Consider the following 25,227-nt stretch of genomic DNA (forward strand, 5'->3'; position numbering starts at 1 on the left):
GCCTGGTTCTGCCAGACGTTTCTTCCTGATAAAGGTGAGCTTTTCCTTCCCACTGTCGCCAGCTGCCCAGTCATCTGACTGTTGGGCTTTTCTTTGTATTATTGTAGGGTCTTTACCTTACAATGTAAAGGGCCTTGAGGTGACTTTTAGTGTGATTTGCCGCTACGTAAAATGCTGATTGTTCTGTTATAGGGCCAAGCGTTCAGGAGTCGTCATTATAACAACTTATGCTGCAGTTACAATTAAGAAAAACTTAAACTTCAGAAATATATTTGACACATGTTACTTTATTCCCAACATTCTATGATAAACATTATTACGTGTCATCTCCTTATGTCAATGACAGTGGAGGTTTTTGCCCGACATTAGTTGGGCTGTATCACATTTGATATGTGAGTTTTTGTATGTTTTAAGATTTCTACATCATCTGTGTGATTTTTCCCCTCGGATAAACATAAATTAATTGCACTTTATGGTTTCAAGTAATAAACTGGAAAATAAAAGCTGGTAGCAGATATGATACATAATAAAACTCATTTATGGAAATTAATATTGATTTTTTTTTTTATTTGTCAGAAGGTTCAATAAACACTAAAAAAACCAGAGCTTTGTCCATTTTTACTGTGTCCATGGAAACCTCACAGCTGAAACTAATTGTAAAGAGTACACTTCTGTCAGTATTGTGTTTGGTAAAACGCGGTCAAACTTATTGTACTTTGAAACACATTAATATGAAGTAGATGAAAGAAAAATGGTTAAAGATAATATACAGGAAACATGTTTGAGATGCATAAAAGTTGACGTGTCTCACACCAATTTCCATCAATCTATTAACAGACATGGTAGACAGCTTCAGTTCTTCGCTGAAGCTGTTAACCATGAGGCCAACTTCTGGTTAACTGGCAAACAAGCTGACCCTTTAATGTTACACTAGCTGAAAAGAAACTGAGGACCATTCAAAGTCATTTTACTCTGTGAGCCACATAAAGCCTACTTTGATCTAAATGGGCTGGAACAGTGGAACTCCCCTTTCTGTAGCTATTTTAATATAGGAAAAAGAATTGTAATTTCAGCAGTATGTCTGAGTTTTTGTTCATGATAAAGAAATGATGCTGTAGTAAATGAAAGAAATCTGTCAGCATGGCTCTTTGGGCTTAACTTGTAAGAAATAAATGTGCAAAATTGCAGAAAAAGCTCTGGTATTTCATTGTCCAGACTGTCCTGTCATCATAATATAGAAAGTTTTTCTTAAATGACAGAAAACTTTTTTTTTTTTTTAAATTTGAAATCACCAAAATAAAAAATAAACAACAAATCTTTATTAGTTTGCGAAAAACAAGACCTTTTCTGTAATTTAACTATCACTTTATTTACACTGGGTTAGTGTGAATAGGAAAATCATTAGGAAAAGCTGCAAAACCTTTCAAAATACAGTTAGAAGTTCAAAATGTATCTCCTTCACGTTTTCCAAAGCAGTCCAACGGGCTGGAGTCCGATACTGGCCCCGGGCCTTATGTTTGACACCCCCGCTCTATGGCATGGTATTGCCTTCAACAAACGTTTTGGTTATTACGCCCTCCCTTAACCCCTTAGTGTATCATATCTGATAAGTCAGTTTTTGAGACTCTTTGATCACCAGCACGTTTTAAGCAACACGTTTAAAAAAATGCCGGATGTAGAAAATGCGATTCAAATTAAAAGTTGTTTACGCAAATTTATATTTCATTCATCAAAAAAAGTCGGAGGGTTCGAAGAACACTGAATTTTCTGGTAACTTTGTCACGGTTCAGACTTTAACGGGGTGAAAAGCGTCAGATTTTGCGGCACTGCTACCTGTGTGCGACGCGTGGCCCCGCCCCTGTGCGTTCGCTTTGCGCAATTACGTCGCCGCGCTGCCGCTGCTGTGCTGCAGGGCAGACAGGCAAAGCAGCTGCGGAGACAGCGGGGAGTGCTGACAACAGCGCACAGGCTCGTGCTGGGAAACTCAGAAACGCAACATTTTCCTAATTTGCGGCTTTAATGTGCGGCTTTCTTCGCGCCTGAAACGTTCACTCTTTGTTTCGGTGCATGCGTGGGATTATTTTCTCATTCCGTCGGCCTGAAATGACTGCTGGTCCCCGCGTCTAGCCAATGGTTACCGCTGGGGGTCCTGTCCTGTGGATTATCCGTCGTCGCCGAGCCAGTCGCATGGTCGAGCCCGGAGGAGGCCCCTCTCTGCTGGATGGATGTGCGTGAATCAGCGCGGAACTCTGAGCCACTGATGAGCGCTGTGATAAAGATGTCGCCTGGATTTTATCGGCAGCGGCTGGACTGATCTTGGATGTTCGGGCTCTGTTGCCCCCCCACCCCCCCTGTATACACAGACCATTTCCTCACATAACAAAAATTGTATTCCTTAAAAACTGGACGCCCCTGGAGCAGTTTATGACGGTAAGAAAGACGCTCAGTCACAGCTTTTCCCCCCCTCTTGGAGCCAGCTGACGCGGGTTAGCTAGCTAGCTTAGCGCTGTCACTTTTATCCAAGTTGTTCCCGCACACACTAAATAGCCAGAATTGCGAAATAACAGCGGGAGAGCGCTGTTTCAAAAGGCACGTTTTGCAACTGCGCTTGTGTTTGTTCAGTGGAATCTCATAAAAAGCCCCAGCACATACACATTTTCTCCCACAGCCTTAATAGCCAGCGGTTGTGTAGCTTGCTAGCTGTTTCTTAGCTCATTCGATATCTCGCAGCTTACAAGCTGATCCAATGTGCGCAACATTAGTGCGCATTTAAAGGCTTATTTAATCAATGAAACTTTGTTAGCAGCCTCCCCGGATCCGTTTCATGTGTTAAGATAAACGGCTCGTTTATCTGCCAGTCACCGGACAGCGCACAATAAGCCCTTTAATGAGCAGTTAGAGCTCTCTGGAACCAGCGCGGCGTCATTTAATGTTGTGGCTTTAAATATGGCACACACCTCTTATCGAGCGATAGGCACCAGTGAGCGCTTATTACACGGTTCCTGCGTCCCGTGTGTTGTTTGACGGGCTCCGTGGATTTATTTTAACGTGTAGCTTGGTGCATTCAGCGACCACAGAGCTGGTTGTGTGTTTTTGGTCAATCGTTGCTAAATAATTGTTGGTGAAGCAGCGTTTGTGTACATGTCACATTCCTGAAATGTCACGGGAGGGGGGCCTGCGTGGACGAGCTGCTGAGACGCAGCCCGTGCATTCGTATTTATTCTTTTTTTTTATTTTTTAATGTGAATAAAATGATGGAGATGATGTGCTGATCGGTAAGGTTTTAATGTAATGGATGTAAGGGGGTTCGCTGGGATGAGGCGTCCTCATTTTTTCGATGACGTAATCCCCCACCATCCGTGCCACATCTTTGGGTCGCAGTCGGTTCCTCTGCTGCCTGCTGCTCCCCAGTCTGCTGCCGCTGCTGAGATCATATGTACCCTGCTCTGTGCTGTTTATCTGACCGTGTCTCCGTCTCCCTTCGCTCCCTGACTAAACTGTGACATGACTTTAGAGTGATGTCCTCTGAATGGGAACCAGGAGCTGGGCTCAGTGTTCTCCAAAACAAACCCAGGCATCCAACCTGCACGGCATACTGTGCATAAACAGCAGAGTCATATAGCAGTTCGTGAAACTGTCATTGCATTCAGTCTGTTTTGTGTTCCTGCACATGAAATTTTGTATGATGGTCGTATATGTACTGATTTGTGTCCATGTACCCAATGTGAATGTTTTCACTCTTTTAAAGAGTAACAAAGTGCATTTTTGGGGGGTTTGGTGAGAGAGCCTCCTCTGCTCACACCAGACAGCACAACTACAATCCCATAATTCAATTAAGTTATATTTGCACAGTGCCAAATCACAACAACAGTCACCTCAAGGTGCTTTATATTGTAAGTTAAAGACCCTACAATAATACATACAGAGAAAAACCCCACAATCAGACAACTCCCTATGAGTTAACACTTGGTGACTGTGGGAAGGAAAAAATCCCTTTTAACAAGAAGAAACCTCCAGCAGAGCCAGGCTCAGGGACGGGCGGCCATCTGCCACGACTGCTTGGTGGGGATGGGAGAGAGATGGGACAAAAGACATGCTGTGGAAGAGAGCCAGAGATTAATAATAACTTGAGAGGTGTATAAGCACATAGTGAGTGAAGAAGAAAGACTCAGTGCATCATGGGAGTCCCCCAGCAGCCTACGCCTATTGCAGCATACCTAAGGGAGGATTCAGGGTCACCTGGTCCAGCCCTAACTATATGCTTTAGCAAAAAGGAAAGTTTGAAGCCTAATCTTGAAAGTAGAGATAGTGTCTGTCTCCTGAATCCAAACTGGAAGCTGGTTCCACAGAAGAGGGGCCTGAAAACTGAAGGCTCTGCCTCCCATTCTACTTTTAAATACTCTAGGAACAACAAGTAGGCCTGCAGAGCGAGAGCGAAGTGCTCTAATAGGGTGATATGATACTACAAGGTCATTAAGATAAGATGGGGCCTGATTATTTAAGACCTTGTATGTGAGGAGCAGGATTTTGAATTCTGGATTTAACAGGAAGCCAAAACAGGAGAAATCTGCTCTCTTTCTAGTCCCTGTCAGGACTCTTGCTGCAGCATTTTTGGATTAGCTGAAGGCTTTTCAGTGAGTTTTTAGGACATCCTGATAATAATGAATTACAGTCGTCCAGCCTGGAAGTAATAAATGCATGAACTAGTTTTTCAGCATCACTCTGAGACAGGATATTTCTAATTTTAGCGATATTGCACAAATGGAAGAACGCAGTCTTACATATTTGTTTAATCTGCACAAATATGGACAGATTTTCAATTGTTATTTGAAGTACTTTATTAATCATCTTTAGGAAGTCCATTGTTGGGTTTTGGAATTAAAGGAACGGAGTTATACTTAGACAAGAAAAACTACTCCTGAGGTTTAGGCTTTAGAAGTACTAAAATTACTGGATTAGGATTAGCTAATGGGTTAGGTTTTAGGTTTCTTTCTTAGTTGCCAGGGAAACAGGACCCTCTAAATAAGCCGGCTGATACTAGACAACAGCTGTAGTTACAAAACATGCTTCCTATTGAAATACATGTCAAAGTCATGCTGACTGGCTTTGGGGGGGAAAAAGGAGAAGTCATGTCCATGAGCTCTTTTTTATGTATTTATTTTTTGGGACTATTTCATGTTTAGATTTAAGGGCAGGCTGGCATACAACACATGACTTACATGTATTAGACACAGAGCTGTTTCGACAGGAGCGTTTCTGTGTGTTTTTGTCCCCTCCAAAAAAAGGTAACAGATTGCTGTCCAGAAATGTATGCGAGCTGCTGTTTGGTGTTGGTCTTGACCTGAATCCATGTGGGAATCCCTGCTCAGGCTGCTAGTTTCTGGAGCTGAACTACTTATCCTGGGAATTAGGCCTGTCATGCATCACATTTTTATTTGGGACAGTATTCCAGGCTGTTGATTGCGACCATATCGTGTTAAGCCGTGGAAGCAAGGATTATTTGGCATTAGAGACTTGCTGGCTTGTGCAGTCATTAGTACTGCAACTGATGCTGGTTTTGTTATGAATTGCAGGTAGCAAGATTTAGTTTTAAATATGAAACGTAAATATGTGATACTGCTTTGAAAACAAGCCAAACCACGATGGGGTTTGAGCTGAAGATGCGAGTGTCCATCCGTTTACCGGACAATCCATAATCACGAAGCAGAATCCCACCCCGAACGCTGGTGCACACAGTGGGAGTGGGTGCTGTGCCGTGGCTGTGTTAGCATCTAAATACGACTAAGGACAGCAGAGCAAAGTTTGCTTCCATAAAATAAAAATGCACTCATCGTTTTTATTTTTATACACATTATAAATTCATGAGCGGTGTTCTGAGGAGAATCCTGCTTTGACCCCGTCTGCTCTGCCCGAATCTGAAGAGGTTTAAGCAGCGGATAGACACAGTTGGTGGAGCTTAGATCGCCTGCGGCAACAGCCCTGCTTTACTTGAGCGCCACACCTGAACCTGCCATCCCTGCGGTGTACATTAGGAGGGTGTGTGTGTGCGAGGAGGAGAAAGACATAAGGGGTACAGGTGTGGCAAGGGTAATTGGGATAAACTGCACCTGCTAGCAGAGGGCAGGGGGCTCCCGCGGGAGCACCTTTGGTGTCAGGAATGATCAGATCCCCAGGTAACCTGCTCAGATTTGTGAATGATTCAGTGAATGTGATGAGGAGGCAAACTATAATTTATGCATTTATGGGCGCCACAGACTGGAAGGCTTTGAAAAGACTTGGAGAAAACTTAAGCCTGAAGACGGTGTGTCAAAACTCAGAGGTTTAATCATAGATTGTAAGACTGGAGATGCTGCAGGGTCAATATTTGCAAGAGTACAACAAAAATTCCTCTCGGATTATTTCCCATCATCCTCCTGGTGGAAATTTACAAGATGTCGAACAATAGAGCAGAAACAGAACAAGCGCTTGGCCACAGCTGTGCGTGTGTGTGTGCGTGCATGCATGTGTGTGCACGCTCTATGGTTTGTTCTGCAAAAAAAGAAAGAAAAAGAGAAGACGCAGCAGAATGCGTGCACGACTCTGGCTGAGCGAACAGAGAGCGTGCCACCCTTCTGGCCGATGACAATATTTACATGGCTAAACTTCATGATTTACATGAGCCAAGATGAAAAAAACAGATATTAAACATATGTTATGATTATCATTAGAGTTTGCAACGCATTTATTTTGCTCATAATTTTCTATTGTTCAATAAGACTTTAAATATCTGATGGGCTTTTTACTGCAGTGAGTGCATAAGCGTATCCATGTGAGCATAAGGCTGTTTAATTTCACTCGGGAGCTTTATTGTCAACAAAATGACAACTACGTCAACCTCTCATGCTGTGTGACAATCAAAACAAGCCAGTGATATGGATGAGGATCACAAAATGCTTGTGCTGGTGATTGCCAGAGTAACCACCAGCACAAGTGTTGCACATAAGTCAGAAAAAAGTGACGCGCGGAGGTCGAAAGTGCAGCAGATTTGCATCTATTTCAGCTTGATTAGTCCTCTCATTGTCAATTTATCATCACACCATTTCTGTAACTGCAGGGAAGGTGCATAAAGATGTCAGCCCCTCGGTTAAACATAGGTCATAAACCAGCCCACCTAGCAGTTTGGCCAAAGGTCAGCTGTTCTTGTTATGTGTACAGTCAGGGTTGGGCTGGGAGCAGCAGAGTGTTGGGGAAATGTGATTTTAAAGAGCCTAGAAAACTGAACAATTCTTGAGGACTTGATGCTGAGTTTCTGTACTGTCATAAAGTCATGTCTGTTCAGGGGAACGTCCGTCTGACTTTATCTTTCCAGCATTTCTTCCATCCTCGCCGTCTCCTTTTGTCCTTTCCTTATTTTCTTCTGCTTCCTTCCCCCCTCCTCTCCTCGTCCGGCTGCCTGCTCTTGTTAGTCTCAACGTTGGAAAGCACACCCTTTCTCTCAGCGTGGTGCTTCTCCACGCTGACAGCTTAGTGTTGCTGCTAACTGAGAGTATTGGTAAGAAGATTGCTGGCTGGGTGCTGCAGGCAAGATACGTTATCATGCTTTAAAGATGCTAGCATTTGCAAGCCTCAGATAAGTAGGCTTGGAAATGTTGCCAGAAACGCTGTGAAAAAGCCCGTCAGAAACTTTGTGTAAAACTCGAAACATTTTGAGGCCATATATGTAGTTATTGTCATTTTTGCCTTCTTTATTTGATTGACACCAGCTTCCTGTGACCTTTTGCTCACAGCCCTGTTCATGTTTAGCCAAGAGGACCAGCGACCTTTCGTTATGACCCTTTGGACAGCTCGCAGTCCTGTTTGCACACATGAAATGGAAGTTTAACCATTGATCCACAGAGTTTGGCCGTTTCACTTTGGAGTATCATGCCAGCTTTCTGCAGTTACCCGTACGCCGTCAGCATTATCGCGCTGGACTGAACTTCCTTTAGTCTGTCAGACTGGCTGTGCACAAGTGAACCAGCAGCCATTCATTCACACAAATATCCAGCCAGATATCTCTCAGAAAGGCAGCTAGTTAGTGGTCTGTTGCTTGGGCGGATATGGCACGACTTTTTAGCGAAAACCGTCTCCCGAGCTCCAAACACAGCTGTGTTTATTTGGCGCGAGATACCACAGCTACAGGACGCCAGGATGAAGGTGCCTCGGCAGATCCAAACTTCCAAAATGGAAAGCGGATAGCGGCACATTTACAATGACACAGATTTTTGTTTTTGATATGCTGCGACGAACGAGTTATCAAATGGTGGATGAGTGTGACAGGCTTTTAGAAATCTTGTCTGAATATCAATGGAAAGTAAAGCGGGAGGTTGACATGCACGAGTTTTTCAAAATCGAAATCCCAGACTAAAAATAATAATTGTCTGCTTGTGAACAGCGGGACAAAAATAAAAGCTGCCTTGTGGATTGGGTGTAGCTGTTCTTGCACTGAATATTATTTGCAAATGAATGCTGTATGTTATGACTGGATGCAGGTGTTGTAGCGGTTCTTCATGATATATTTTGTTGGCCATGTTTGATTTACTTCTGAGAAATCTTATTCTTTGTCCAGCTTCGGTGTGCTTGAGTCACGCATAACTAATCAGGTGAAACTGCATATTATGATAATGGTGCTCTCACTTAGCGGGGGGGTCATAATGGTTTGATTAGCTGGAGCAGCATGCTGTCCAGGCGAAGGGGAGGTGGATGCAGACCCCCTACTGCTTAGGCAAACGCAATTAATGCCTCATAGAGCTGCATCGATTACTCCATTGCTTAGTTGAGGAGAATGAATTGAAAATTATGATGATTTTAATCTTTAATTAATCCATTTGAGTTATTTAAAAGACATCCAGATATATTCTAAATGTAACACTTACTTATCCTGCAGGCTAATGGACAAATAAAACAGGACATCACCGATGGACACATTTCGAAAGTATCTATTAGGTGATAAAATTATTGTTTGCAGAAATGCAGACAGGTTCATTTTTAGGGTTCAATCAGAGCAATCGCTGATATTTGAGTAAGTAGTAACTGTCTTTGAACTGAGGTTGGCATGCAAAAAATAACCATCACAAATCAAACGTTTACTTTTACAAAGGTGGTCAAAATGTTCCGTTATTCACAGCATGTAAGTTGAAGCAAAGTCTAAGCTTTGTCTTTGTTGGATGATCTGGAAGCTTTAAGTGGCTGTCGTGCTGTATCATCACATCAAGCCGGCCTGGATCATCCACAGTCCTTTTTTTCCCAGCGGAGGCCCTAGGATGAGACTTCAAGGGATAAAGATCTCATGAAAAGCCTCCCTTCACTGCATCCCTAAACTGTTCTTGGCATTAGTTGACGGAGGAGAACGCAAATGCCCGATACAGCCTTTAATCTGCCAGCGCCCTAATTAAAAGTCTGTGTGATGACTGGTCTTGTCTAATATAAGAATAGTGCAGGTAATACTCTGCAAGTATGTGGTCTTCTCGCTGCATCCTGCGTGCTCTACCCAGGCAGCATGTTCACTTATACCAAACTGAGCTTTTCCCAGAAGTGAAAACGCATCTAAACCAAACGTATGAGGATGATTTGTAACGGTTCTTCAGACTTGTTCCAAATTTTGTGTGTTTTAATGGCTTTAGGAGAGGATCCTGTTTTAAAAAAAGAAAAAGGTACTTGAGGATTTTGGACAGTAATGTGTTTGCGTACAGGTAGGACTGAGTTTTGGAATCATACCCGTTGTTATGGAGGACCACAGAATGAAAATATGGAAAAAAAATAATGCGCTGGAAACACAAACTTTTCTGTCTTCTTACCGTCTTCAACGTGATTCACTGTGTTCTGACACCCACACTGCTGTAGACTTTGGAAACATTGTGACTCGAGGCGTCTATTGTAATTCAGCATCCTTTATTGGCCCTATTATGAGTCATCTGTGTGTTCTAATAGGGCTGTACAATTTATCAAAAATCCTATTCAATTAAAATTATGATTTCTAACAATTATGAAAACAAAGATGATGGAAATAAAGCAATGATGGGGCTGCCTTGCTTTGACAGTACAGCTGCTCTCATTTAGTCTTGTGTTAGAAACCCAGCTCACCTCTTTCCTTCGCAACGTTTGAACCTCTCCGAAAGGCCAGACTGACTCCCTGAAAGGCTGAGGCCAATTTAAACCAGCCTGAGACACGACGACTTTGGGCAACAAGACAGATAAACCAATCGAACGGCCTGGAAACTGTTTCACAGGGAGCCCAATTAGAGGGTGAGATTATAGCTGTGAGACAGAATTACTTGGATACATGTAAATCTTCGTACAGCCACTGATCACTTGAGATGGATAAACAGGCATAAACAGAGAAATGACCGTTTGATAGGTGTGGAGACAGAAAGGAAAGAGGGTGACTTCCTGGCATGAGTGGGCGTGTCTAATGTGTGAATTGATGTTTGTTCTTATTGGTTACATTCATGAGTTTACCAATACCGGTAACCTCATAGCTCTGAAATACCAGGAACTTCCTGTGATCCTTTCCATAAATAAACTCAAAAAATGAACTGAACTCCTTCTAGAACAGTCCAAGTAATACCGGGGAGGTACTCATCTAATGCAGCTATTGGGTGTCTAGAACCAGTTGTAGATGATTGTGCTCGTTATTTATTTATCTGTCTACCTCTCTGCAGTCTTCTTGTTCAGACTGCTGTCGTTCAAATTATCGGGAGTGTTGGCAAACTTTGTCAAACCAGTTAGAAAATGCGATGTTAATCGTACTTGTGGGTAATAACGCCGCGATGCCCTCAATATGCTGCGTTTTGGGAACGTCTTTGTAAAACTGCTGCACCGGTGAGATAATCATATCTGACGTTTTGGGGAAGTTGTCTGTTGAATTTGGAGAGCGCTCTGGAGCGAGCAGAAGAAATGTAATTCAAGTTTGCCCTGGCAAAATGAAGTTTTATACCAGTTTATGAGTAAAACTGCTACATCCTAACATTATTATCAGGATTCCTCTTCAGTGCTGCCCCACCCCCGTGTTTACTATCCTCAGGTATGTGAGCACAGCTGACTCCCTGGTTATGTTCCAGTGCTTGTTCAGACTTGTGTTTTCCTTCACTCTCCTCCATCCCACATCCATTTAACCCAGCAGCAGGTAGACACGTGTGCGCTTACACATACAAGCCAATGAACATTTGAGTTGTAGATCGATTGCCACGTGCCCATTTTAACCTGCCACCTGTGCAACCTGAGCTCGGTGTGTGCGTGTCACCTTCAGATCCTCAGGTCTGCCTTTGAAACAGCTGCTTAAAGAGCCTTGAATACCTCGGGGGGTCAGAGGACACAGTTGCTTAAGAACAGTGGGTCAGAGCCAAAAATGGATTGCTCTTTTTCTGCTGTGCCCTCGATGTAAAAACTGCATTGAAGGGCTTCTGGGCTTTTGTACTTCCTCTGTAGACAAAGGGAATTTTGACGTGACTGAGTTGCAAAATCCCAAATTTAGCCCGTTGTAATGTTTATCCTGAATATAATGTTTTGAGCTATTTTAAAAGTAATGAGAACGGGTCATAGGAGATATTTAGCCTACCTTAGTGACAGTAAGAGTGCTGTTATTTTGGTGACATAGTTAACATCTCCAACTTTTCAGTCTTATGCCATCTTTTTTCAGACATGCAGCGTTATTTTTGTGCTGCACTTGACGGGCTTATTACTGGAACGTCAACGGTTTACATGGTAAAACCTGGTTTTATCCGCTGCTTGTTGTTGTTGGAGGTCTGTCGAGGAAGCCCGGAGTGATTCCGTATCCAACCTAAACACTCACTAAAAGAGGAGTTTGAAAACCTGGGACATTACTATTTTTACTTCGTGCTACTTATTTCCTCACCGTCAGGCCTGTTTTCTGTCCAAAAAAATCCTCGTTGGTCTTGAATCATATTCCACAGGACCAGCTTGTCCAAGACAAAGCTGTTTGTAAATTCTCTCTCTGTAATTTGGTCAGTTTTAGCCAGCAGATGGCTTGTGCCAAATGTAAATTTATAAATTTGTGCTGTGAAAATGTTTTCACTGTGTATATGAGTCGATGCAGGGACGACAGCGATGGGGATGTCAACATGCTTAAGTTGCTGCGCTCCTTTGTTTATTCCTGGGCCTCCGCAGCCTTTCTCAGCTGGACTCAAAGCCCGAGGATAGAAACGGTCCCTTCAAAGAGCCGACTTTGTCACAAACAAACAAAAAACAATAAACCCCGATTATAGCTGGCATACACTAAGTACACACATCAAAACTATTTACTCGTATGCCTTCACACACACATGAACTCGAGTGTCATCTCATTCTTAATCCACAGGGTTTAATATGATTGGCTGTAACAGCTTCAACTCTTCTAGGAAGGTTTGCCACAAGGTTTAGGAGTGTTTACAGGACTTTCTCCCAGAAGAGCATTTGTGAGGTCACACCTTGATGTTGGACAGCCTGGATCGGCGTTTCAGTTCATCCCAAAGGTCTTCTGTCAGGTTGAGGTCAGGACTTTGTGCAGGCCAGTCAAGTTCTTCCTCACCAGACTCGCTCATCCTTGTCTTTCAGGATCATGCTTTGTGCACTTTGTTCCTTTCACTGCACCTAATGGGCCGAGCCCCACTCCTGAAAGACACCATAAATCCCTCCTCCACCAGACTTTACACTTAGCAGCGCAGCCAGGCAAGTACCGTTGTCCTGGCATCCACCAATCCCAGACTCGTCCATCAGATTGCCAGAGGGAGAAGCGTGATTGGTCGCTCCAGAGAACACGTCTTTACTGCTCTAGAATCCAGTGGCTGCGTCTTTACACCGCTGTATATGACACCTTGCATTGCGCTCGGTGATGTAAGGCTTGTGTGCAGCTGGTCGCCATGGAAACCCATTCCACCAACACATCTATGCATGCGCTGTTCCTGACTCTGCAGAAAGCCGGTAACCTTTGTGCGGCTCAGCATCCGCTGACCCCGGTCTGAGATTTTATGTGGCCTACCACTTCACGGCTCAGTTGCTGCTGTTCCCACTCACTTTCACATTGTTATCGTACCGCTAACACCTGATTGAGGAATAATTTATATATAATTTCAGCAATTTAAGCCTACGAGGCAGCCTCTGGCCATCCACAGTCCAGTTTCATTGACCTAATGCTGTGTTTCTGTCATTTTGGCTTGAGCAGAGCTAAACTGTTAGTGAGCTGGGACTTTTAGGGAGGGCTGAAAGCACACCGCAGTAAAGTAAAGGGATGTTATTGGTTAGAAAAATGAGGCACGAGAGCTTTTTAAAAGTAAAGGTTTTATCCCAGTTTTCTTGTTTTCAGGATCATAATTTAAATTTGATGAAACGCCTCCGTATAGATACTTTGCAAAGAGCTAATAAAAAGCTAAAGTTGGCAGATTATAACCAGTTTGGAAAGTACAGCTTCCCATATTTTATTTTATCTATTTAGTTATTTACATGGACTCTTGAGGAAAAATCCCTTGTCTCCCGATTCTGCACATTCATATGCAGAGATCTGTTTCTGCAAATTAAGCTTGGTAGTAAATCTATGAAAACAGATTGAGGCTATAGCGAGCGATTTCCATTTAATCCTAATTGTTTGCATTGGTGCAATTCTGTGCAACTGCCAAACAAGGCAACAGGTCAACACTCGTCACCGGAGAGTTTGAAGGGCTGCTGAGTCAGCCTCACGCTTTACATAAAGGCTGCTGAGTGTACGCGGCTCTGTGCGGCTTCATTTCAACAAAAGGAAGTCTCGTGTCTGCGACGGTCGAATGATGTTACTGTGAGCCGCTTTAGACAAAAGCACGTGTGCCGCATGTATGCAATTTATCGACTGCGCTCGTCATTTGTTAGCAGTGTTGCGACTCATCCTGCTAAAAGAGACCAATGTAACTGTGGTCAAACACTTTGCTGCTGTTTAAACCCTCCTCAGAATACCATTAAACCCAGATGGTGTTGAAATTTGGACGTATATCGGTTAAATTTTAAGTGTGTGTGTGTGTGTGTGTGTGTGTGTGTGTGTGGAGAAAGCTAAACAAAATGGACAGCCATAGCCTGAGAGAAAAATGTGTGTGTCAGATTTGAGAATGAGAGGATCGAGAGAACATGAGAACAAGAGTGTGTGAGTGAGAGAGAAGCCAGCCTCGCTGCTATTTTCTGGGGCAGGCCATCAGGCTGCGAGGCAGCAGGGAGGGATAATAACAGAAGCTGTTACATTCTTGTGGTTTCTCTGATTTCAGCATGAGGCAGGGGGCTGGCTCCGGCTGACTCATGGCCGCTCTGCCCGCTCTTTCTCTTTCGGCCTCTCTGCCAGCACTGGAGCCTCTAGCCAGAGGACAATACATGACATTTCGTCACTTTAATCTCAGACATGTTAATTACAGGACCATAAATCTGAGCTTTTTTTGCAACTCCCCTGAGCAGAAACCTACCGACTGATTAAAACTGGCTAAGCTTCCACTTCCACGGTGAGCGGTGGCAGTAATTTCTCTTTATGGTTTGGTTGTTCAGGCTTGTTGCTCGGGCTGATTAAAGGCTGATTTTTAGTGGCTGCAGCTGAGGACAGGCCCCTTATTTAGATATTAGGTATCCTAGGATATGACTGTTCGTGTTTCGTTTGTATTGATCTTTAGAGGAGCTGGTAAATTGTTTTATGTACCCTTTATTGATCAACAGCACTAGATTGACACTGAGCTGTGTGTGGTTGTTGGATGTGAGTCAGAATCGTAGAGCTGAGGCTTTACTGAACAAGCTAGAAAAACAAAACCACAGTCATGTGTTCGTATGGATTAAAGCCAGTCCTTCTACATATTAAAAAAACAGATGTGCATCCTTTTTGGGACATTACATTTCAGACGCTAAGACCTTAAATCATTAGCGGCCTTTAAAAACCCATCGGAAATGATATGATGCCTCTTTGAAGTCATGTGTTTTTAGATGCTTGGTTGCTTTCAGAACCGTTTTTTGTCATTTCTCTTGTGCAACAGCTTCGCTCTGAAGTTGAAGCTCATTTTTAGGATCCGACATCTAAGTATCAGGTTGCACTCTTTTTGTGAAATCAAATAAATGCGGGGCAGGTTAAATCGAGTGCTCTTTTACTCTTTTTCGTACGTCAGGCGTGCATCGCAATACTCGGATCAGTGACACGGCTGCAGCTTTATTGTCGCACAGTATTCCACATCAAACCCGAGCGAGTGCCGTCTGAAGGCTGTCCCTACTGCGTCAGGACATTTACAGTTCACTGGTTTGAGCGATGCTAGCAGAAATAAAAATTCAGGGGAAAAAACTCGCTGCTTGCAGATTTGGATCAGCTGTTTGAGTTTAGCACATAAGCATGCGTCACATTTTTTTCTGCAAAGCAGATTGTGGCCTGAAAGGCGGCTCATCCACACAAAAATTCAAACTAAAGCACCTCAGGAGATGCAAAAAAAGGCAACAAATTGCTGTCTCAGTATTTTTTCACCAGCAGCTAACCTTATTTTTTAAAGCGTGGCAACATTTTACAGGCTCTGAGGTGACTGTCAGGTAGGCCCACGCTTTCCTGTTTTGGCCCTGTTTACCAACCGCAATGTGTTCCACCCACCTCCATCTCTTCATCTTCACCTCTTCATACAAGCCGTGGTGGAGAGACATCCCCTAACACCTCTCCCACACACATGCTTCGTGTTATTTAAGCTATATAATACATTCAAACAAGCTGTTTAATCATCAACACTGCTTTTGAATCACATCTTCCGCTCGAATTGGCCGTATCGCAGCAGAGCCTTTGGCTGTTTTTCGGCGGATCGAAATAGTTTGAAGTTCTTTATGATCTCCCCCAAGCCCACTTATATTTAAATTACCTTTAAGGTTTTGTGTCTTCAGCGCTTACCGTACGACTAGCCACAGCCCGGCCTGTTGTCACCTGTCTTCACATTGAGTTCGAAAGCCTAAACCACAGCACTCAAAGGACAAAACCATTCTCATGTAAATGTAACGTAGCATGCAGAGGACATCCTGAATTTGTGCACGTGGATGTATACACACACACCAGAAACCACGAACAGAAGCTCAAGCTAAAGGTGTTTAGCTCAGAAGTGCACGTATGTGATTAAAAAAAACCTCTGAGATGTTTTAAAGACTGCATGGAAGATCTTGCTTGCATGTCCCTCTGTTTCACACTGTTGGCCATCACTGCAACAAAGAGGCGAGTGGAAGTGTTTCACTTTACCTAATTTTTGTGCCCTTGTTTGATTTAAGCCTGTGTCTGCAGAGAAGCATAGACAGTAGATGCACAGCAGTAGTTGGTGCTGAGGACTGCGGCTGCACTCATCTTTCTTTGTAAATTCTAGCGAATGCAGAACAGGCTAAATGAAGCACCGTTTAACCCGAGTTTGTGAAACCCGGTTTGAGGTTGTTGTGCATTAGGCCAGGCCACAGCTGAGTGACACAAGGCATGCACATCTGCACTCACATCCCAATTTCAAGCTTTTTCCTTTGGTGCCATCGCTGCGTCGCGACAGGGTGACAGGCGAGATGGCAGAGTGTAGTTTGGAGCATTCGACTGGTGTCCTCAAGAAATAAAGAGTATTATTCATGTTATTTACATTATTTATATGCAGATGTTTAATTTGCATGCACATCATCAGGGTGGGCTCAGTATCAGCAGAGCCCCCATCGTAGCGCTTGTTTTTACAGCATGACCTAATGGTGTGGCTGGATTTTGTGCTTCTCACCTTTGTGTTTGTAAATGATATGCATGCTGCGGGGGGTTAGGCCTGTATGTTTGGGTTTGAAATGCTAGTGCATGTTAGTGCAAGAGTCAGCCGTTCTGAAGGTTTTGCATTAAAGCAGCAGGTGTTTTGTTTTTAATGCGGTGTGCTTGGGAATAAGGAGAAAAAGGAGTGGTTGTGTGGATGCACATATATGGAGTGGCACTTACGCTACCTGGCTTGTTTTGCATTAATATCCATTTTGGCTGTTTATGTGCTGATGTTTGTATGTTTGCTGCATTTGCATAATTTGGTGTGGTGAGAATCCTCTAGGTCCAGGTTTGCATAAATCTTTAGGGCCTTTTGTCTCTTTTGTAATAGGACCTTAATAACTCATTAACTGTGGGGGGGGGAATGATCCTGCACACTGATAATATGATATTATGGTCACATTTCGGTAAAGCTGCCGTAATAGTTGCAGAAACGTCCAGTGTTGCATCTAAAGGCTGTGCTCAGTGCAAAAAGCCTTTTCCTGTTTTCTGAGCTGCCTTTGTGTCATTTTGAATGTCAGCCGCTGTTTAATTAAGTTCTCAGCAAGGAGCAAAAATAAAACATGCGCATCTTCTTGGAGAAAAGGCTGGAGTAGTGTAAGGGGACACCTCTAATAAAGAGGTGGTTTGAACTTTGATGAGATGAGTAGTGACTGGTTTGGTGTTTGACTGTTTTGACCTGAGCAGCTACAGCTTCTGAGAATAGAGTACAGGCTCGTCCCGAGGGTGACGGGGAGTAAGTGAATCATGTCGTTTTCCTGACTGTCACATGCCGTCCCGTCTGAGAGGCTGACACATTATGTTAGTTCCTAGCTGACAAAGAAAAATCCCGTGCCTCAGGCTGACTCCTCACATCTGCGTTTTCATTTACAAAGTGGTATTTGAAAACAAAACTATCGCCACCTACACGACCATTTTAACACCGTTTTAGGATTAATCCCAGCTCTGCAAAGCTTTGCAGACCCACATGTATGTGTTTTGGCTATCTGCTGTTACTGAGGGTCAGAAATATGTGGAGCGACCGGTAATATGGGCGACTCTCGTTCATGGTGTTTATGTTAGCTCTGCACGTGCTGCAGTCGCCATAGACCAACAATTAGTTTGTTTTTAACAGGTTTGACTGAACTGCAGCCATTTTTTCGTTTTATGCTGGCCTTCTTGTTAACGTCTACAGGAACATGTTTGTTTGTTTTTTAACTCTTTCAAGTCTATCATAGGCTTTATATTTTAGCATGGATCTATCTTTATATTTTACATGCTATAGTGCCATAGCTGGGAGCATTTTAAGTTGTTATACATCAGTACAACCGTTATATCCCAAATTTCAATAATACGCCTGCATAAAGTCCATAGTAACTGCATAGCTTGCAAAAAAGTGCAGTAAACTACAAAAAACGTTTTTGTTTTTTTACACTTATTTCTAGTAAGAGAAATTTCAGAGGTGTAACCCTTAAAATTGTAAATGCAAAAAAGTTGCCCAAAATAGTTTCCAACCACAGGAAATTCATTTTGAGTGTCTTCATAGTTTCGTTTTTGAGATACACCAATTTTTATAAAATGCAGGAAAAACAAAAACAAATATTATTGTACACAATTTGCAAAAAAACAGCATGTTCATCAAAATAAAACAAAATAAACTATTTGCAACAGTGAAATTAAGCCTCTCAGAAACTATACAGAAAGGCTTAAAGTCAAACGTGACTTTTACAAACACCAGTAAACCTTTGAAAGGTCACTTCCAGTTTTTGCAGATAATGGCAGACATGCGATAGTTCGCACTGACGTAGGAAGTACTATTAACAGCTGATCGAATTGCGTGTTTCAGGACGATTATGTTTTAGTTGTTGGCAGCGCTTTTTACGCGATTTTTGCAAAGCCACATGTGGGAGGAAACTGCGACCTGGGACAAGTTGAATGCATGATATGTAAGTGCAGCTCTGGTTTTATGTGCAAAAGAAATTATTGCGCTAGCTTATGTGGTTGCAGTTGTACCGGGATTTAAAAGTAGTTACACAAATTGGAGCGTGCCCGCTCCGATGGGCTTAGGATTTGAATATTTACCAAAAAAAGAGATTTTACCTGCCTCCAAATGAATATCTTGGAATATGTTTTTACTTCCATGACTTACTTTGAGGCAGTTTCCACTTTAATGAGTCAAAGATCTGCCCACTAACAGCTTCACACTACAGTATTTTGTGTTTTTGGACAAAAGCTGCTTTCGCACGATCAGAGCATCGGAGCACTTAATGCTGCATCTGTTCATGTTTTCAATGTATGCATGTTGTTGGAATTTGAGCTGAAGTTGTCATGTGAAGATATTTTCAGATGCAGCACAAACAAATATGTTCAGACGTGTGTCAGCTTAATTGTTGTGGCAGCAGAGTTTGGTGATGAGGCCACAGACGCACACAGTTCAGATAATCTCACACTGCTTATACATAAAGAGCCTGCTCCTGTCTACTGTAGTGTGCTTGGCTTCTAGCGGGGTTTCTGCACCTTAATGAAGAGAGGCTGATTAACTTACAGCTTATTGACTCCACAGACTGTTAAACACACACTCGCTTACAGGACCAGATTCAGGGAACGGGGTTCAGCTTGGCACAGAGACACGGTGAATGTCAGCGGTGGTTTTACTGATATCAACATTAGATGCTTGTAGTTTGCTTATTTACTCATTTATTTATATTTCAATGCTTTTGGGTGTGGAGATGTGTTGAGCTGTGTTTGCCACTTAAATCACTGGGATCTTTCGAAGGATCGTGCGAAGTGCTGCATTGTCACTGAGCTAATCTATCTGCCTTGCAGCAGGAGGGCGTGCGCTTGCTATAGAACACCTGGCCTCCCTGCTGGTGGGGCAGGAATGTGCAGGGTTGGGGTGGATGCGGGTGGAAATTTGCAGAGTGTTCAGAAACCGACCCCGGTTGCACGTAAAGGCGCCGGCGTCAGCAGGAAAGGAGAAATGTGCAGCTTTAATCAGACCTGCATCTCTCTCTCTCTCGTGTGTGTGAGAATATTACTGCACAGAGGGCCTGCTGTTGTATAAACGGGGGCCCTCCCCTCTCACATTCTCAGTCCAAACTTTCCGTGGTGTGTTTAAAACATCAGTGACCACTCTGACAAACCCTAAGTGGTATTTTATTGTTGTCCAGCTAATTCATTAGTGCCGGTGACAGACAAATGTGGTCTTTACATCACCCACTCCTGGCTTATCTCCATTGACTTCCTGTATGTGTTTACAATTGATTTTGTGGATCTGTTTTAAAGCGACGCCTGCGTCTGGCCCTGAGCCTCAGAGCACAAACGATGACCCGGCGTGATCCAGTCTGCAGCCGTACAGCCTGAGGTGCCCTTTTATGGCCCTTATATCTCCTTTTATTCTGGTTTCCTTCCATATTTTCCTGTTTTAATATTTTTATCTTTATCCATTTTTAATGCATTGTTTTGTTGTCTTTTCTTCCGCGCTGTTTTTTGGACCCGTCCTTCAACTTTTGCTCGTCTGTTGTTAAGATTGTTTGCTTTTCACCTGTTCATTTAGTAACACCTGTGCTAATGAAATCAGTTTTTAACCACGTGTAGGATATTTGTTGGCATTGTTTCAGTAATTTTCTCACACAGAAATGCTGCTGTGTATGTGATGAACATTATGAATAGATGAATGATTATTTGCACTGTTAGCTAAAAGCAGGAAACCTCAAACCTGAGATAGTCGCCACTGATACCATTGCAAAAATAACAAAATGCGACGTGTGTGTGCATGACAAGAAGAAGAGAACCCCAGGTGTGAATGTCTACTGTAATTCATTTATTTCTTTTACCGTACTCAGACTATGACATGTTTTATTTCTCCTCAATATTTTAAGAAAGTATTCAGTGTGCACTTTACAGATGCAGATGTGTTCACGGCTGTTGTGCAAACAACAAAGCGATTATTTGTCTCCAGGCCTTGAAGAGTGCCGTAGTTGAAGCTAAATGTTGTTTTGCAGACAAATCAAGTGGACAGGATGTGCTGCTTTTGTGCATTTGTGGTGGAACGACCACTGTTTTGCAACCTTTCTTTATTCCAGCGCAGCTGTTGAGATTAATCTGTCCTCAAATAACTCACAGTGATGCAACACAGAGAGTAGATGTTACTCGCTCACACAGTTAGCTCTTCTCTTAGCAGAAAATGCACGTTAGCGGCTTCTAAAGGGGAGACGGTGGCGCCAATAACTCGGGAAAAGAAGCAGAAGAGAAGCGAGAAGTGAAAGATGGAAGAGCCAATGGGAGAGGGGAGGTTGTGAAGACGATGACATTATAATAAATCTAATAGGACGATGAGATGTCACTCGAGATGCTTGGAGAGACGAGGACTGCAGCGGGAGAACGAGCTGAGAAGTCTCCTCTGTGTTATCTTTGATTCAGCAGGAATCTGTGACAGGTGTTGGCTTTTATCAATGGCTCTGTGTGTGTTTGTGTGCAGAAGTAAATGGCTGCTCTCTGGCACTGATGACTGTAATTTGCATAATGGACTCATGCTCCATACTGACACTTAAAGACAGGATGAAGAGGAGGCGAAGAAGAAGAAAAGTCAGGGATTTAGTATCAAAGATTATCGGAATGTTTCTGCATTGTTTGGAAAATCGGATTCACAAATTTAGGATTTATTCTTAAATTCATTAGAAGGAAGTTGCTCAGTTACTGCTCCGCCCTCATGCAGTAACTGGTGGACTTGCAATAATAACAGTAATGCTGTGATTTATACTATGAAGAGACTTGAATGCTTCAGTACTAATGAGGTAAATTACATGTATGTTAACAGTGCTCCTCATTAAACTGGTGCAGTTCTGGAGGATAACGTTTTATTCGCTTTTTCTACGTCAGTCTTGTTTCGATCACATTGCCCGTGCACACAGCTGGGACTGACTCTGCAATTTTTAAATAATGTCATATATAAAAACGCTCATGTGCAAATAAACGTGCGCCCACTGTGTGACGCTCTGGGGAGTCCTTCATCTGTTTGAACCCAAACTCCAGTCGGCGAGCGGTGATCCTTCTCCCGCTCCTCAGTGACCCCCTGAATGGACGGGCAGAGCAGGTTAGCAGCAGCTGGATCGAATGTTAAAGTGTAAAATATTCCTGGGGAGGTAAACCATTTAAAAAAAGTGAACAGACTCTGCTAGTTCGCCTTAATAATTACACGCAAATTACATCTGAATGTTTTTATATGAGAAGTATTGGGCATGACTTTCCCATTTTTGATAGTTCTAATTATTGTTGATTGCCTAACACTCGACCTTTAACACTCGGCTTTACTGACTGAATGACCTCGTTTTATCCTTTTGGCAAAAACCTATTAAAATATGTTTTTATTGTTATTAATTTAGTAGGTTTTCTGTAATCGCGTTGCCCCGGGGCTCGGTAGGAACGTTTAATTCAGCGGTTTCTCATTCATGTCTCAGGAGCAGGTTATTTTCCTCTTTTTCTTTCTTGTAACTACAGGTGAAAGTGCACAACTGATGTGTGAATCTTCAAATGGAGCTCGTGATCTCAAAGGCATTTTGTGAGGTTTAAATGCGAAACGCTGAATCTCTGTTAGCTCGACTAAAATCACAAGTGCTTCCTTTTTCATCAGAAAGCTTTAGTGTTGCTGAAAGTCTGTGTCGTGTCAGGTTATTTAATATAATTCAGTGATGAAATATCGAGTGTGAAAGAAGTTAATAAGAACTGAAGCGGTCAGGAAGCTCCAAAATATAAATAACTTTGGTTTTTGGTTTCTATGAGATGCTCTTTGCGCAGCAGATTTGTTTGCTCTAATTATATTTTTACGTTTTCATACAATCTGTAACGTGTGAATCCTTAAACGTGTGTCTGCTTTAACTGTGCTCCGTGCTCTATACGTAAAATGAAATTTCCCCCTCTCAGGCTGTTATTGCTCTTTGGTTTTGTAGCACACGTTGGTGCACTTGTGTTGAAATGCCCGATGAAGTGCTTCTGGAAAGCTGAGAACTAGAATGGACGGTGTAGTTTTTCTAATCAATGCAGTCGGGCCGGCTGAGTCAGGATTTTCATTCATGCTCTCCGAGAGGTTTATTCCACAAGGGCTCGGTAAGGTTCAAGCAGAGGTCTGCAGACGTTTGCAACTCTGCACGGCTGAATGATGATGGGTTTGAGACCAAAGGGGGCAGAAACGGAACCGGACATTTATAGTTTATAGTTTGCACAGTTGATTTGATTTACTGAATCTGTGGATTAGCAGTGTCTGTTACAGGCAAACTGAACGCGTGCAACACAAAGTCTGACTTGGCTCTGGTACTGCTCAGAGTTGCTGTTATAAATGATATTCTAGCTTCTTGTTGGGTCTTCATACATCTCTCTTCTCAAGGTTATTTGCTGCCTCAGCTTTCTCGCCTCGACTGGCCCGAGTTTTTGGACTCCCAGACTATCAGAGACGCGCAACAGCCCGATGCTGTTGCTGCCCTAAAATCACAAGTGGTTCCTACATAGAAGAAGTAAAATCAAAGGGTTCATAGTGGTGATCTGATGGGGGAGAAGGGAAAGGATGTAAGACCTGGTATAGGAAGTGTTTTTCTGTCTTAATGCCAAACAATAGTTTATTTCCTCATGTTTATTTGTATAGCACCAAATAAAAACAGCAGTTGCATGAAGGTGCAGGTGAAACCCTCCAGTGTTCAACCGAGTGCTGCGCCACTCGTTCTTATTCTGATTGAAATCGTCCACGAGGGCTTTAAAGTAGTTTTTCTAATCATTTATAATGAAAACGGAAATCGCAGGCTGTCTACAAACACGCACGCGCAGTGGCACACATCTGTAATTGACCACCTGTTTGTGTATGACCTAGTTTACGCTGTGCTGTGAAGCTGTTATGCACAATTCCTTTGGGATTCCTAACTGCAAGCCTCTTAGTTCAACTGTTCCAAAGCAGCACAAAGGGACAGAAAAACCATACGTAGCAGTTCCTTTGAAGGAATCGGGATTATAAATAGAAATGTAAAAGGCAAGCAGAGTTCAGCTGTGAGCCCGTATTTGAGCTGGAGCAGACGGCGCCAGTTGTGAAGCTTTTGCTTTGAGGACTTCGGCGACACTAGTATAAATAAGAGGCACGGGGAAGGACGGTGCTTCAGCCCTGTTGGGATCTGCTTTATTATGTACACAAGTGGTGTGCATGCTAATAACAGCAGAGCCATGTATACAATGTGGAGCAAAGGTGATACTTTGGTCACTTTTGCCTGAATGTGGGTAAATGCTCAGTTGTTGGTGAGCCGACTCACTGAACAGAGACCTGGCGATTGTGTGGCAGCACTCAAAGCTCAAATTTATGCAGCTGCTATTAAAAAAAAAATCATAATGAAGCTAGACAAACGAGGTAAAATTGGGACATTGGAGCCGGGTGTGCTTGCAGATGCAGAGAGGATGTTGGGAACTGCTCTGTGTGGAGAACGAGAGAGAAGAGAGACACAAACCTACAGAAGAAATCATGAAACGCAGCTTTAAACTAGAATGACCGAAATGCCCAGCCCGATCTTCGCATTAGATAAGTCTGTTTGTGTGTGCATGCTAATATCAGCATGTTTATATATGCGTTTACATTAAAGGCTCATTTTCCTGTGCATGGACAGGAAGGCTGCAGGAGCGTCTGTGTTTGCAATAAGCTGAGGGAGCCGCAGGAGCCCACCAGTGAGGGAAGCTTGAGGGTCAAGGGCCCTTGGTTAGACACACACACGCATTTCTGCCTGTTTGTAAGCTCCGCTGACTTCGGAAGCACGCTACAATAATTGCTTCCTGCAGTTCCGGAGGCTTCTCTCAGGGGAGAGTGGCTGTCCTGTCCAGCTCAGCAGAGCAAAGCTGGAAGGACCACAGCGGAGCAGAAAATTTCAGTACGGCGAGAACGGAAAGAGTGGAAGAGGAAACGGTGTAGTAGGACAGGAAAGAGATGAATAAGGAGGAAGAAACTTTTAAAAACCTAAAGAAAAACAAATGAGCTTAATCTATTATCCAGTTAGTCGACTCATTGATCCATACCACGAATACTACTCAGACAAATTACTTTATCTATGTGCAACACTTTTAACTGTTCCTTCTATACGCCAAGGGCTGCAACCCCGGCAGATGGCTTTCTGTCACTCTGTGACAGGAAGTTGTAAAGAAGCCAGGTAAAAGCAAGCTGCACCACCCTGCATGGTCCTGCAGCACTGTAAAGATGGAAAATGGACTGAACAGCAGACGAATGGAGCGACGTGTAGCCACATCCTGCACAGACATGGATGCTAAGGCTGATGCTTATGTCATAGCAACACTATGCAAACTAATCTAGTATGATATGTTTGAGATGCTGTGCACGAAGGCACCGATTAACCAGTTTAGACTGTTTAAGTGGGTTCCTACTTTTATACTAGTTGACCGGTTAACTAATGAGCACCTCCAGTTTAATCCATCCAGTCCTCAACTGTGTCCAGATTCTGTGTGTGGCTCAGGCTGAAAATAAGCCT

General features: G+C 43.1%; 1 protein-coding gene across 1 annotated transcript in view; it reads left to right on the forward strand.

Annotated features, from left to right (window-relative positions):
• Positions 1-1,895: 1,895 nt before the first annotated feature.
• Positions 1,896-25,227, forward strand: part of ptpn4a (protein tyrosine phosphatase non-receptor type 4a) — a 70,975-nt gene continuing 47,643 nt past the window's right edge. Inside the window, exon 1 of the mRNA XM_086266547.1 lies at positions 1,896-2,430. The gene's annotated coding sequence lies outside the window, so the exon portion shown is untranslated. The remainder of the gene's footprint in view (positions 2,431-25,227) is intronic.

Source organism: Aulonocara sp. 'chitande type north' Nkhata Bay, linkage group LG16 (genome assembly GCF_057382095.1).
Source record: "Aulonocara sp. 'chitande type north' Nkhata Bay isolate Kocher_YH1m ecotype deep benthic linkage group LG16, A_spYH_male_GT1.1, whole genome shotgun sequence".
Classification (NCBI taxonomy): domain Eukaryota; kingdom Metazoa; phylum Chordata; class Actinopteri; order Cichliformes; family Cichlidae; genus Aulonocara; species Aulonocara sp. 'chitande type north' Nkhata Bay.